At 37.5% G+C, this 14,126-nt stretch overlaps 1 long non-coding RNA gene across 4 annotated transcripts in view; it reads right to left on the reverse strand.

The window, feature by feature from the left end:
* Window positions 1-14,126, reverse strand: part of LOC131424739 (uncharacterized) — a 154,039-nt gene that overhangs the window by 60,990 nt on the left and 78,923 nt on the right. For 3 of the 4 annotated variants that reach the window (XR_009228213.1, XR_009228214.1, XR_009228211.1), the window contains exons 4-9: window positions 10,462-10,678; window positions 9,692-9,855; window positions 8,364-8,442; window positions 5,141-5,247; window positions 3,909-4,061; window positions 3,018-3,141 (exon numbers count right to left, since the gene is read on the reverse strand). This is a non-coding gene — a long non-coding RNA (uncharacterized LOC131424739). The remainder of the gene's footprint in view (window positions 1-3,017; window positions 3,142-3,908; window positions 4,062-5,140; window positions 5,248-8,363; window positions 8,443-9,691; window positions 9,856-10,461; window positions 10,679-14,126) is intronic. The other variant, XR_009228215.1, reaches the window with a different exon arrangement.

The raw sequence follows: 14,126 nt of genomic DNA on the forward strand, positions 1-14,126 counted from the left end.
TCACTAGAATATGAATGACACTGTTGTCACTCAGACAATCCTAAAGACTTAGAAGCTCTGTGCCAGAAACTAGGAGCAACACCAAATATAATTTGGATCATGTCACACCAGCACATTGTACCATGGCACATAATAGACACTTAATATTCATTTATGAATGCACAATATAGTCTTCAGCAGGTCACTCTAGAGGTTTTTCTTCATTTTTCTCATGACATAACTGAAAATTTTGAAGCCACCCTCCAGCTGGACAACCTAGAGAAGACAAGCCCAGCTTCCTCCCAGAATCTTGGGCCACATCATACCTCTGACATTGCAGGCAAAGGCAGAGGAGAGATCTTTACCTAGACTTTGTAGAGATGGAACCTAACCATCTAGGTTTGACCATCTTCCCTAGTCTTCTCACAGTTTCAACCCTTTCCTCCACCATCAACCAACAGGTTCTGATATCCTTAAAAGGAGTGTTACGGTTTGGATCTGAAATGTCCCCCATTTTGTGTTGAAGACTTGGTCCCCTGGGCAGCAGTATTGAGAGGTTTGGCCTTTGGAAGATGATTTGATGATGATAGATCTGACCTCACTAACCCACATGTGAATTAACCCACTGATAGACTCGTAATTTAATGGGTTTTGGGGAGGTGGTGGGAATTTAGGAGATGGAGGGATTAGTTGGAAGAAGTAGGTCCTTGAGAGCATACCTTCTGGCCCAGTCTTCTCTCCTTCCCCATCCCCCGCCTCTCTCCTCTCTTTCTGCTTCTAGGCTGCCAGGAGATAAGCAGCTCTGTCCACCATGCCCTCTCCTTTATGATACTCTACTTATCACAGGGCCATACTCAAAAGAGTCAAGTGACTGGGGACTGAAACTGTGAACCAAAACAAACCTTCCTCCTTTAAGATAATTTCTCTTGGGTATTTTGTCAACAGTGATAGAACTAATCTAAGGAAGAAGCTAGAGTTGGGCATTTTCTGGGGGTCATGGGATACGATTTTTCTAATGACATATGTTGTACATCATGCCACCCAAAGGGTTTTATATTCTAGATAGTTTCCAATGATATGAATCCCAATAATAATTTTAAAAACCCCAGGTGATCAATATTTAACACATGATAGGGAAAACTGGGTTACTACCAGGAGGAAACTTAAAACCAGGAATGAAGAAAATATAGAATATGGCCAGGCTATTCTAACTCATTCTGAAAAAAAAATGAAAATTAAAAATAATCATGGCCTAATCAGGGCATCAACTTTACTAGAAGAAAAATCAACATACTTTGAAAATGTGGTGTGAGATTCCAGGATTTGAATAGGAGGGAAAGAGTGATAGAAGTTTTCTCTCCATAAGCAGAGCTGTCGTTTTGTAGATTGTTATGGTTCTCTATGGCTAGTAATAATCTTCTAATATAAACCAAAATGAACAAAACTCTATGCAAACTCTGGGTTCTCAGACTGACTAGGTATGCAAGGACTTGAATCAGTTCTTATAGAGAACGTCTTTAGCCCTGCTCACATACTCCAGGTCCACTTTTCTCTGGAAGTGGGGTGTCCTTCAGCTTGAACAAAAACAAAAAGTGGGATTTCCTCAGCTGAGTGTCCTTCCTCTCTGGCCAATGTGTCCTCTGTGCATGTGATACCTCTTTGATCAGCAGCACACAAAATTGTCACTTCAGGCTCCAATCAGAAAATGTATCTAAGAACATTGTGATACACAGCTTGCAAACGTTGGCTAGAGACACTCAATATTGGAAAAAACTGCCTAAGGCCATTGTTCTAAACCCAACTGATAATCATCCTAACTGACACAGGGGGAGGGACAGATGGGAACAATGAGTGGAGTCATTTAAAAGAAAGAAGCAGTAGAGAATAGAGTGGATATGTTGGTCCCATCCAAGGCAAACTGAATCACAATTTCTGGAAGGTAGGGCCTTTTTAAAGTCACATTAACTCCATTTATACAATGGCAAAATTCATAATGAATGTCCTTTTCATACTTTTAAATTATAGTTACTTGAATTGGCTACATAGAAACAATGGAAATTTTTCAAAATGTATTCCTGGGAGACCTGCCCTACCCATACACCTAACCACACCCTTCTGATAAACTTTACATCGTGATGATGTATGCATTTTACAAATGCTCTTGAGGGGCTTCAGATAGTCTCTTCCCTTCATCCCACCCTATCTGAAGTTTAGAGCCACTGAGCACTAGTTCTATATTATAGTCAGTTGCTAAAAAGAGATATATTTGGGTCACATATCTTAATTCCCTACTGACATGTTAATGGAATTATTATTCAACAATACACATTTAGATCAGCAATGCCTTAGAAGAGTTATGTAGTTGAATTTTTACATTATTACATATTCTGGAAAACTACAACTTCACTCATCTTATGGTACCCCATATCTATCTATTCCATAAATGTTTATGAAATTCCATATCAGAAAAGATGTGGTCCCTCCAGTTGAATATGGCTGTGCCTTTCTAACCAATGATGACAAAGAGATATTGCAAAGCATTGCCCCAGAGCCTCAGCTTCTAGGAAACACCCTCCCCCCTTTTTTTCAGCAATAACAGTGCACAATTGAATGAGGACCCTTAAGAACAGCACCTTGAAGAACAGTGTTGTCCTAGACACTTTCTATGATAATAGATATGTTCTACATCCTCACTGTTAAAATTCAGTGGGGTAGTGAGTAACCACTTGTGGCTAGTGAGAACTTCACATGTGACAAGTGAGACTGAGGAATGAATTTTAAGTTATATTTACATTTTCAAATTTTACTTAGTATCAACTAATTTAAACTTAAGAAGTCGCATGTGGCTAGTAGCTACATTGAACAGGGCAGTTGTAAGGCTACTTTTTTTTTCTTTTAAACTTGTACTTGATACTTAACAAATAAACAAAATAATACCAATATTTCAGGGTACTTTCAATTTAGCTGTTAAACCTATGCCTAAATTGTAAGAGTGCCACTGGATTTTAGTAAAATTATTTGAAAGGATTTGTGCATACCTGCTTTTGACTGAAGAAGTTCGGCTGCTCCCATTAAAAAGAAGATTCAGGTCCTCTCTCTGGGCAGCCTGATTTAACTGGACATGCCTCTGGTCTGGGCTGTGACTGTTCCCACTGCTGGGACCTGATGACAGAATTGATGACCTTCCTCTGAGGATTGCTACCACCAAACCCCACCTGAATGGCAGGGCTATTCCCTGTACTCTGTTCTCCACTGTTCCTACCCAACCTGGTGAAGGGAAGGCAGGAGGAGGCTTAGGGTGGTTTTGTTTAATTCACACATAGAAGCATGTTCTCAGTTAAAGGAAGAACTCAGTGGGTTTGCAGGGTTTCTCAACCTCTACATTATCGATATTTGGGGTCAGATAATTATTTGTTGTTGGGAGTTGAACTGTGTATAATAGAACAGTGAGCTGCATCCCTGGCCTCCACCCATTAGATGCCCTGATATCTCCCTCCTTCCCAGTGGTGATCACCAGATATTTCCCAGACATTCAGAACTACTGATTTAGTTCAGTCTTGGGCTGTGGCACCTTAAGAAAGAAACTAAATCTTAATTTTTTGCTTCATTATTTATATTTTTTAATGTTCAGTACCTAGCAGATGCCTGATTCATGATGTGCACTCAACTAAATATTGTTTGGATGAAAGAATGAATAAAAGACCAGAATTTCTTTTTAACTATTTAAAGATCCCCTCAGTGCCTAGCATAGTATAACACCCAGTCAAAAATGTTTTCTGGATGGTTAATATTCTTTCAGGTTTTAATAATATACGAAATCATTACTAAAAATTATTTGAAGAAGAGAAATTATAGGTAAAATAAATGTTTTGTATATCTGAATATTAGGGTTTTAAGCAAAGAGTACAAACATAAAAATGTAGTCTCACCATTTCCAAACCAAGTGCCATCAATCAGGGCTCCTTCACTTATCTACCTCCTCACTGAAGTCCATCTAGGTACTGGGGTACGATTCCTTCCTTGCTGACCACTGTAGCCTGTCATCTGTACCAGACATGCTTATGGGGAAACCCAGCTGCTCCCTGCACAAGAAAAACAGACAGCTAGGTTCAGTTTGCAGTTCCTGAACCTTTAAGGTGCATTGCCACTAGATAATGCTTTTATCTCATTTGTCATAATCAAGCCCCAGAGAATAATTCTACTATCTAATTAAAGCCCAACCTTTTGTACTGAAAATTTAGAGACTGTCTCACCTCCGAGTACAGACAGCATAGCAGAGGGAAAATAAAGGCATTCCTACCACATACAAATTTAAACGGACAACACATTTAGCATAATCTGCCCTTCACTGTCTATTTACCTAAACTCTTTATGGTATTTTAAGCTTCTGGATAAGATTTTTAATTTAATAGGAAATATTACTCTCTAAATTCTATATCACTGGCTGTGCATTTAAAGAACTTGCTGCATCCAAACGACCAAAATCATTAAGTCACACTGCTACAATACCAGGGACAAGGTCAGAACATTTATTATAATTAAACAAAAAAGGTAGAAGGAAGAAAGAGCAGCTTGTTCGTAGAAATCATCCCTCCCCATAGAGTAGTGGATTGCTGGATACAAATTAGAATTACCTTGGGAGCTTCTAAAAAAAAAAAAAGTGTCTTACTTTAGAATAATCTTAGTTTTATGGAAAAATAGCAAAAATAGTACAAAAGAATTCCTATTTACCCCATATCCAGTTTCCTCTTTTATTAGCATCTTACACTAGTGTGGTATAGTTATTACTCTCGGTGGCCCAATATTGATACATTGTTACCTAAAGTCTATACTTTATTCATTATCTCCTCAGAGATTCCTTAAAGTCCATTTTCGTTTCCAGGATCTGTCTAGGATATCTCATTATACTTGGTCATCATGTCTCTTTAGGTTCCCAGTAGCTGTAACAGTGTCTCAGATTTTCCTTGTTTTTGATGACATAGGCTTTATTATTTATTTACTTATTGCAAATTACTGGCCATACATTTATAAAATGTCCCTCAACTGGGATTTATCTAATGTTTTCCTCATGATTAGATAAGGTTTATGTGCTTTGGGGAAGAAGACCACAGAAGGAAAGTACCATATTCATTGTACCCAAGGCAGAGGACATAGTACTAACCTGAGTCATCACTACTGATGTTGACCTTGATCATCTGGCTAAGGAACAGTGCCTGACAGGTTTTTCCAGCATAAAGTTACTCCTTTTTGCTCTTTCCATTCTGTACTCTGGAAGAAAGAGATCATGTTCAACTTACACTTGAGCAATGGGGAGTTATGTTCCAGGTCCTTAAGAAAAGAGTATCTAAGTATATTATTTGAAATTATTTAGCATAGAAAATTTACCCGTTTTCCTCCATTTTAAATTTATTCAATAATTTGCTCATTGTGGTATGAATATATGAATTTATTTTATGCCTCAGGTTTCAAACCAGTACAAATTCCTTTTATTGTTCAAATATTCCTTCTTTGAGCTGGGCACGGTGGTGCACGCCTCTAATCCCAGTGGCTCTGGAAGCTGAGGCAGGAGGATCCCGAGTTCAAAGCCAGCTTTAGCAAAAGGAAGGCACTAAGCAACTCAGTGAGACGTGTCTCTAAATACAAATGCAAAATAGGGTTGGGGATGTGTCTCCGTGGTCAAGTGCCCCTGAGTTCAATCCCCAGTACCAAAAAAAAAAAAAAAAAAAAAAAAATTCCTTCTTTGGCCACTATGGGTTCTTCCTGTTGGCTCTCTTTCTTTGACATCATTGGTGTGTGTGTGTGTGTGTGTGCGTGTGTGGTGTTTTCTGTACAATTCCTTACTTTAGCACTCCATGCTCATCTTTTGTATTCCCTACTCTAGTTCTAGAATTCATTACTTACCCAAGTCGTGGTTTCTTTTGGAAACCAAATCATTATGCTAGGTGTGTTTGCTACTACAGGGTTGTCACTAATTCTAGATTATCTTGACTGATACACCAAGAAAATATATATGTATAACTCATTTATATAAACATATCTATTTCTATGTGCTATCTAGAAATATTTCTATATGTAAAATTTTGTATCTGTATTAAGCTAACAGGGGTTCATATCATTACACCCAATACTAATCCATTACCACATGGATGATTCCACATACAAACATTCCTTCTCTTGTTTATCTGAAACTTCACATAACTACAGTGAGAAACTTGGCTCCTACCATTCCATCCATTTACTTAATTGTTCAAATCCAGTATGCCTATATACCAGCATGAGAATTGTTAATTTGACCAACCCCCTGGGGAAGCAACTTTATCAACTAGAGTATAGTGCTTATTTACAGTTCCTTTAGCTTTTAGACTTACAGGGTTCATTTACTTCCGAAGCTACTTAGTCAGTCCCCTTTTCCTCCATACAATTGAGTGAGATTGTTTCATATATTTGTAATACAGTTAGATCATCACAATTCTGCGTTTCATCCTAGGATTCCCCGATCTTCTAAATGATTTTTCAAATTTGTATACATTAAGGCTCACTCTTTGTGCTGTTAAGTTCTATGGGTTTTGACAAATGCATAATATTATATAACCATAATTATAATATAATGCAGAAAAATTTCACTGTCTGAAAGAATCCCCTGTGCTTCACTTATTCAGCCCTCTCCTACCCTACCTCTGGCAACCATTGGTCTTTCTACGATTGTTATAGGTTTGCCTTTTCCAAAATGTATACAATTTGAATCATAAAATATGAAGCCTTTTCACACTGACTTCTTTCACTTAGCAGCATTCATTTAAGATTCACACATCTTTTTGAGGCTTGATAGTTCATTTCTTTTTATCATTGAATAATATTTCATTGTATGTATGTACCTATGTTTGATTATCCATTCATCTATTAAAGGGTATCTTGGTGGCTTCCAGTTTGGTCAATTATGAAGAAAGCTGCTATAAATACTCACATGCAGGCCTTTCCGTGCACATATATTTTCAAGCAGTAACTTAAGCATTCAAATCATTAAATATGTAGTGATTCAATCACTGATGGTACAGTAAGACTCTGTCTAGCTTTGCAAAAAGCTGCTGCACTGTCTTCCCAAGTGATGGAATCATTTTACATTCCCATCAGCAGTGAAGGAGAGTTCCTATTGCTCCACATCCTTGTCAGCAATTAATATCAGTGGGGTTTTTTTGTTTATTCGTTTGGTTTTTAATGTCAGTCATTTTAAAAGATATGCAGAGTTATCTGGTTGTAATCTGTAATAACCTAGCAACAAATGATGAATATCTTTTCACATCCTAATTTTCCATCTTTCTATCTTCTTTGGCAAAGTGTCTCTATTCAAATATTTTGTCTATTTTAAAATTTGACAGATTATTGTCTTATTGTTGAGTTTTTAGTGTTCCTTATAATTTGAATACAAGTCCTTTATTAGAAATGTGTTTTGTAAATATTTTTTCCCAGTCTGTGGCTTGGGAAATTCTCTTGTCCTGATTTCCTTAATAGTGTCTGTCACAGAAGTTTTTAATTTTAATGAAGTCCAACTTACTATTTTTTCTTTCCTAACTCATGCTTTTGCTTATGTGTCTAAAATTTCCTTGTTGAACCATGGTTACATAGTTTCTTTCCTATTTACTTCTGACAGTTTTACAGTTTTGTACAATATATTTAGGATTATAATCCATTTTGAACTAATATTTATTAAAGTGTAAGGTCTGTGTAGGTTCTATTTAAAAAAAAAAACTTATGGATTTTCAATTGTTCCAGTGCCATTTGTTGAAAAGCTTGTCATTTCTATGTTGAATTGCCTTTGCTCCTTTGTCAAAGATAGGTTGAATCTATTTGTGTGAGTCTACTTCTAGGCTCTCTGTTCCTTCCTACTGATCTCTGTGTCTGTTTTTTTTTTTCAATGCAACACTAGAAAGATCACTGAATTGTACAGCAAGTCTTGAAATCAGATAGTAAGAGTCCTCCATCTTTCTCTCCTTGTTTGGTACTGTGTTGGGCATTGCTATTTTGTCTTTTATAGCTTTCCAGATGATTCCAAAGTATAGTTAAAGGTAAGAACCACTACCTTGAAAGCTGCTGGGAACGGAAGCTAGGATATGGATTTTGAAGTCAAATAGCAGCCTTTTGTTTAAATTCTTGGTTTGCAAGCAAGTCATTTGAAATCTGGGGCTTTAGTTTCCTCTTCAGAAAAGTGGGAGACTCACAGGGCTCTTCTGAGAGAATGTGGTGGAAGAACCCAGCCTAGGAATGAGCAATTGACTGGTCATAGTGAGAGTTCCGTTTCCTCTAAACGCTTTCTTGACTGTTATTTTGGTGTACTCTGATGTAACCATTTTATACCAAATATTATGAAGCACCAGTATAATTCTTACCATGAAATACATCCTGATAGATGCATGAACATACAAGATGGGTTATAATCCAGCATTGCTTCTTCTAGTAATTGGCTGTCTAGATAGAAAAAAATAAGCCTATTTGACAAACTTTATACAAGATTCATCCCCATGTTGAATCCATGGGGAATTAACATTGCTCTATTTTTTAATGACTTGGGGGAAATGATGAGAATTTCCTGACATATAGAACCACTAATAAAGAATAGTAGCAAATAGCAAAAATGACTTTTAAAGGGTAAAGAAAGTATCTTTTAATTAGAAAAGTAGTCAGGATATTTTTTGAAGGGAAAATGGGTCTTGCTAGGACCATAGTTTTATCATTTCTTCTTTGGACAGTTCAGTGCACAGGTCAGTGCATAGTTACATAAGTGAGATTATTATGTAGAAAGTATAGATTTTTAACCTAAGATTTTTATATAAATGTCATCTTGCTTTCCAAAAGCCCATCCTTAATTTTACAGAATAAAATATAATGCAGATACAAGCAAGCAATCAAACAAATAGCAACAAGAAAGCCAAAAGCCAGAAATGGTTAAAAAAGAGAGAGAGAGAGAGAGAGAGAGTGTGTGTGTGTGTGTGTGCGCGCGCGCGTAGGAATTGAAGTGCTAACATTTACCAAGTACACACGTGTCCAGGTTTCATGCTAGGAATTATACACATTTAAATTACTTAATACCATTATCACTTTACCAAGTCTCAGAAAAGCTTTGTAATTTGCCAGAGGGCATAAATCTAGCAAGACACAGCCAGGATGCTACCCAGGTGTGCCTCCAATCCTGGCCCTCTATTCCTACTCCAGGACTCTCTCTCTACCGCAATGCTCTCTTCAATTTCCTAACAGGATAAACATCATGGGAAACATTTTAATTTCACAAAAATATTCCCAAAGTTCTTAGCTATTTTCTAAGCTGGATCCTAAATCCTGTTTGTTTACTTGTTTGGATATCCTAAGAACTCTGGCACTACTCTGTTGGCATTGATGAGAGGAAGGCCATCTTTCATTCCTTGCGCATCTCCCACAGCATGCCCCAGACAGTGGGTCCTGTTGCATCTCCTCAGGTGTCATTAGTGAATCCCTGAGGCCTCCATTCCTGCTTTCAAAGGATCTGGCTGCCCAGCAGTGGTGGCAATAATGAGACTCAGTCACAGCATAACAGACATTGGCGACTCACAGGACAGCGGGGCCAGGCCCTACCGAACTCCTCATAAGAAAAATGATGACAAAACTCAAAAAATGAAAATGCCAGGGGGTCAGAACTGGTCACGGAAACCACAGTAGAATCCAATTAAGAGTTGGTATTTACCAGCTTCTCTTGTGACAGATACTTTTGTGCACAACTCCCTGTCCTTGCCCTGAGGAGAGGTGATGAGACGCAGACCAACAGAGTGGAAAACACAGCTCTGAGAGGGGACCCTCTGGAACAGTCCCAGTCGCAGGTGCAAAGCAATTCCAGGGTAATTAAAGACACTTTAAGAGAAAACAATGTTCTGTCACACAAACTAGGACTTAAATTTCAAGATTTAAAATTTTGAAATGTTTAGTTGACTCATTATATAAATTTATGGGGTACCACGCAATAATTCAATACACATATACAACGTGTAAGGATCCAATCATGTTAATTAGCATTTCCATCACCTCAAACATTTATCATTTCTTTATATTGGAAGCTTTTGAACTCCTCCCTTCTAGTTTTTGAGAGCCCTATATCCTTCCCCTTCCACCTAAGCTGGAATCCCAGGTGGGAGTGTTTTTAAAGTTGCTAGTGTAGGATTGCAAATCCTCTAACTTGCAAATCCATAAATTCAGATTGGTCCACTTATTCAGAGCTACTCAAAGTTCACAGGAACTTCTACACTAACTGGCTTAAAAGGTCTTCAAACACAAACTAGAATGCCAAGGGGTTTTGTTGTTGTTATTTAAGAATAACAACTTTGCTTGTATGTTTATTTATAATGGTGGCCCAATTTTTTTTTATTGGTCATAAGATTCACATTAGAATACTCTCCTATGTCAATTAGCTATTGCAAACACTCAGAGACTTAAAACAAGTAAGCAGTTGATTTTGCTCACGTATCAGAGGTCAGCAGAGAAGTTCTGCTGATGTGGATGCAGTCCAGCTGATGTCTCCTGGGCTTACTCAGGTTCCTGTGGTTGTACTGTAGGCTAGCTGATCTAAAGAGACCTCACCTTTGTTTCTGGTGTTTTCTGGCAATCAGCCACAGCAGACAGGGTAAATGGCCTTGCTGATCATCATTCATTCAGTTGGAATGAATGTGTTCCCATGGGGCTGCAAGATTCAGAGGATAGAGAGAGAGAGAGCAGCTTTCAAGCCTCTTACAAGCTTTCAAGGCTTATCCCTGGCACACTCTCACTTCTTTCTCATCCCCTTGGCCAAAACAAATCATAAAGCCAACACAGGTTCAAGGGGTAAAGACATAGTCTCCACCCATGGAACGTATGAGTTATAAAGTCACCTCTTATGGGGTTTGGATACAGGGATGAAGAAGAATTATAGCCACTTTGACATCAATCTACCACACTTCCCTTCCTATGGCTCTTGGAAACTGAATTACTAAGCAGAGGATGCTTGGTGAATACAAAATCAAATATAATTGAATGGTGTGCAGGGGTTATTTAAACCAGGTTTCAAAAGAACTTGAACAGCCCTGCCTCCAAAACCAGAATGAACCATAATCCCAGTTATTCTCCCCTACCCTCCCTCTCTCTCTCTCTCTCTCTCTCTCTCTCTCTCACACACACACACACACACACACACACACACACACACACACACACAAATGTCCATTTGGAGATCATTTCTCAGGGTGGATCCCTTCTGCAGATGATTGCCACTAAACTCTTCTATTATTATTGCTGGTTTAACTTTTAGGGTGATACCTCTTTCCATGTAGTAGATTTACCTTTTGTAATCTCTACAATTACTGTTTGGGTTTTAGTCAATAAAATTTAATTGCTGCTGAAATTGTTTCAGGAAGAGATGGAGGAACATAGTTTAGAGAATACTTTGCTTTTTTTATTTCATTGGCTATAGCTCTAATGACCAGGAATTTCTGGTCCTGGGATTCCTAACCCAGTAGAATAAATACCTTGTGAGCCACAAGTTTATTGCACACCTAGGAACATTTCCCAAACTGATCTGAAACTGAAACCTGGTTGTACTGTGAAACTCCAAGGATCCCAAACCCTGTTAGAGTAAATTAACACTTCGGTTTTCAACATGGCTTTGCAATGAGCGTTTCTGTAGAAATTAGTTTTCTAGGTCGCTATTCCATTACACAGTGCCCTCCTTATAAGAGCCCAAGGGACAGATTTCTCTCTGATTTCAGAATGGGAAATGTGTGCTGCTTTTTAGAACTTGGAATGGTTTTGTGGTAGATCTTTCTCCAGACTATGTGGACCGTATAGGTGAGAGCATTTCCTTCTTTGCATTACCCACTCACCAATTTAATGCCACTTCCACGCCCCATTTCCAGCAAGTGCATAGATCCTTCTGGTGTGAATTTCAGCTGATAACCTCACAGTGGCTTTGCCTTAACTTTCTTAGTTCTATATACATTCATTTCTGCTTCCTTATTCAAATATTATATATTTATTTGGTTCTACTTAAGATACTTATTTAAGCTGCCTTATGCTTTATAGAACCTCAAAGAGAGTAAATAAATAAATAAATGCAAATTTCCCAAGAAAGCTATAGTTTAATTTTCTTCAATGCTTTTTGAAAAATGTCTCAGTTTCATCTAATTTGATGGAACTCAGTTTTTGATTTCAGGTCCTGAGGCTGAATTAATCACACTTCTGAATGGTTCATTAGCTTCTTTGGTCCAACAAGAACCCTCTCATTTTCTTTCTTTCTGCCCCTTTATTCCCCTCCTATTCCTCTGCTCCCCAGGGCAACCATTCCAACCATGCCCTTTGTTGGCAAGGGTTCTTATAAAATATATAGGTTTAAATAAATGGAACTTAACTATATGCAAATAGTGCTGTTATAAACCTTAGTCTGTTTCTTTTTCATCCAGCACTGTTTTTAAGACCCATGTTTTCTTCCTATGAGTAAAATTTTAAGATCCATGTTTTTTGCTAGTCTGTCACTTCTCTCTGCTGAGTAGCATGAACCCAATACATTTTGCCTCTTCACTCCCCAAACCACCTCTCTCTTCTTCCCCACCCCAAATATGCTGCAATGACCAGCTTCATATGCAGAGTGAACATTTTTCAGAATGAATGGATGACATTCATAATTATACTAGGACAACAATGGTATACTATGATTGTCACAAACAAACTGGGACACCTAATCATCTGACTTATATAGGACACCTACAAATCCTGAGAATTCCTTTGTGACATAAGTAGCTGGGAATGGATTTGGCTTGCTGTTTCAGAAAGTAGTCATAGAGTTAATTTTCTATTATACAAGTGTCCTCTGCAGAATTTCTGTACCAATCAATAATCCCATCAACAGTGCATAAGGTTTCTCATAATCCCAGATCATTCATTAACACTTGGCATTACCCAGCTTCATAAATGTTGCCAGTCTAGTACATGTAAAATGATATCTCATTGTTAATTTATTTTGCATTTTCTGTTGAATTTGAACATCTCTTCATATTCTTGCTAATTTCTTGAATTTTTCTCTTCTCTGAGGTTTAATTCTTATCTGTGCCCATTTTCCATTGACATATATATCTCTTTTTATTGATGTTTAGGAGATGTTACTTTTTCTAAAGTAAGTATACAGTTTCTTGTCTTCCTAAATAGTACATAATGACTATGACTGTTCCCCTGAAGAATAGGGTCACATGAGAAGTAACAATGCTTGATTATAAGATGCTAAAGAACCTTGAGTTCAATGTATATAAACCAATCAACATCTAAGAACCATCTTCACATTTGTTTATTTGCATATTTCTCCTAAAACACAAAGACAGTCAACTATAGGATGCATTAGACAGAGTTAAGATGTCTTTGCAGAAAACTACTGAGTCACCAGTTAAAGAAGCCACATCTCAAATGACTTCCTCAGACTCTAGCAAATCTCTTTTTTAAAAATTATAGCTATCAGTGTCATTTGTCTTAGCAGCATATTCCAAAACGACACAAACAATAGATCATGGGTACTGCCAGTCAACCTTTTCTCTCATTTTTATGTAATTCACCTTGCTTATTCAAGGACATGGGGGAGGTTTATCTGTCATCATTGATGAGTTTAGAAGTTCAGTAGAAGGTTTACTTGAAAATTTAGAAATTCTTCATCCTCCAGGAAAGATGTCACTTCTGAAGATATGTTATTGGAATACAGATAAAAAATAAGTTTTAATTCACAAAACATCAACTAAACTGGAAACAGATGCCTGAAATATTGTGTGGAGAAAACTTTGGAGGCCGAGTAGGAACTTGGTAGTTAAATATTTTGATGGATTAGTAATGTCTGCAACAGCCCTGGTGAAGGGTCTAGGTAGGCTGTGTGTTTACCAGCTCAATCTGAATAGACCCTCACAGTGCTTTAATGTCTGACTATGAAATAAACGAACAATCAAACTCTTGGCATAAGTAGGTTTCAAAATTTAATCTTGAATGTTATGTCTGAAACCCTAGTGTATTATTTACAATATAGAGAAAAACTGTTTCATATCACCTCTTAGCTTCATTTCTGTTCTGGAAAATGCTTGGTTAATAGTAAAACACAGAGTCCCCATTTTATAGATAAGGCCACT

This window comes from Marmota monax, unplaced genomic scaffold (genome assembly GCF_021218885.2).
Source record: "Marmota monax isolate L192 unplaced genomic scaffold, Marmota_monax_Labrador192_F-V1.1 WCK01_AAM20220418_F8-fsc00059, whole genome shotgun sequence".
NCBI lineage: Eukaryota > Metazoa > Chordata > Mammalia > Rodentia > Sciuridae > Marmota > Marmota monax.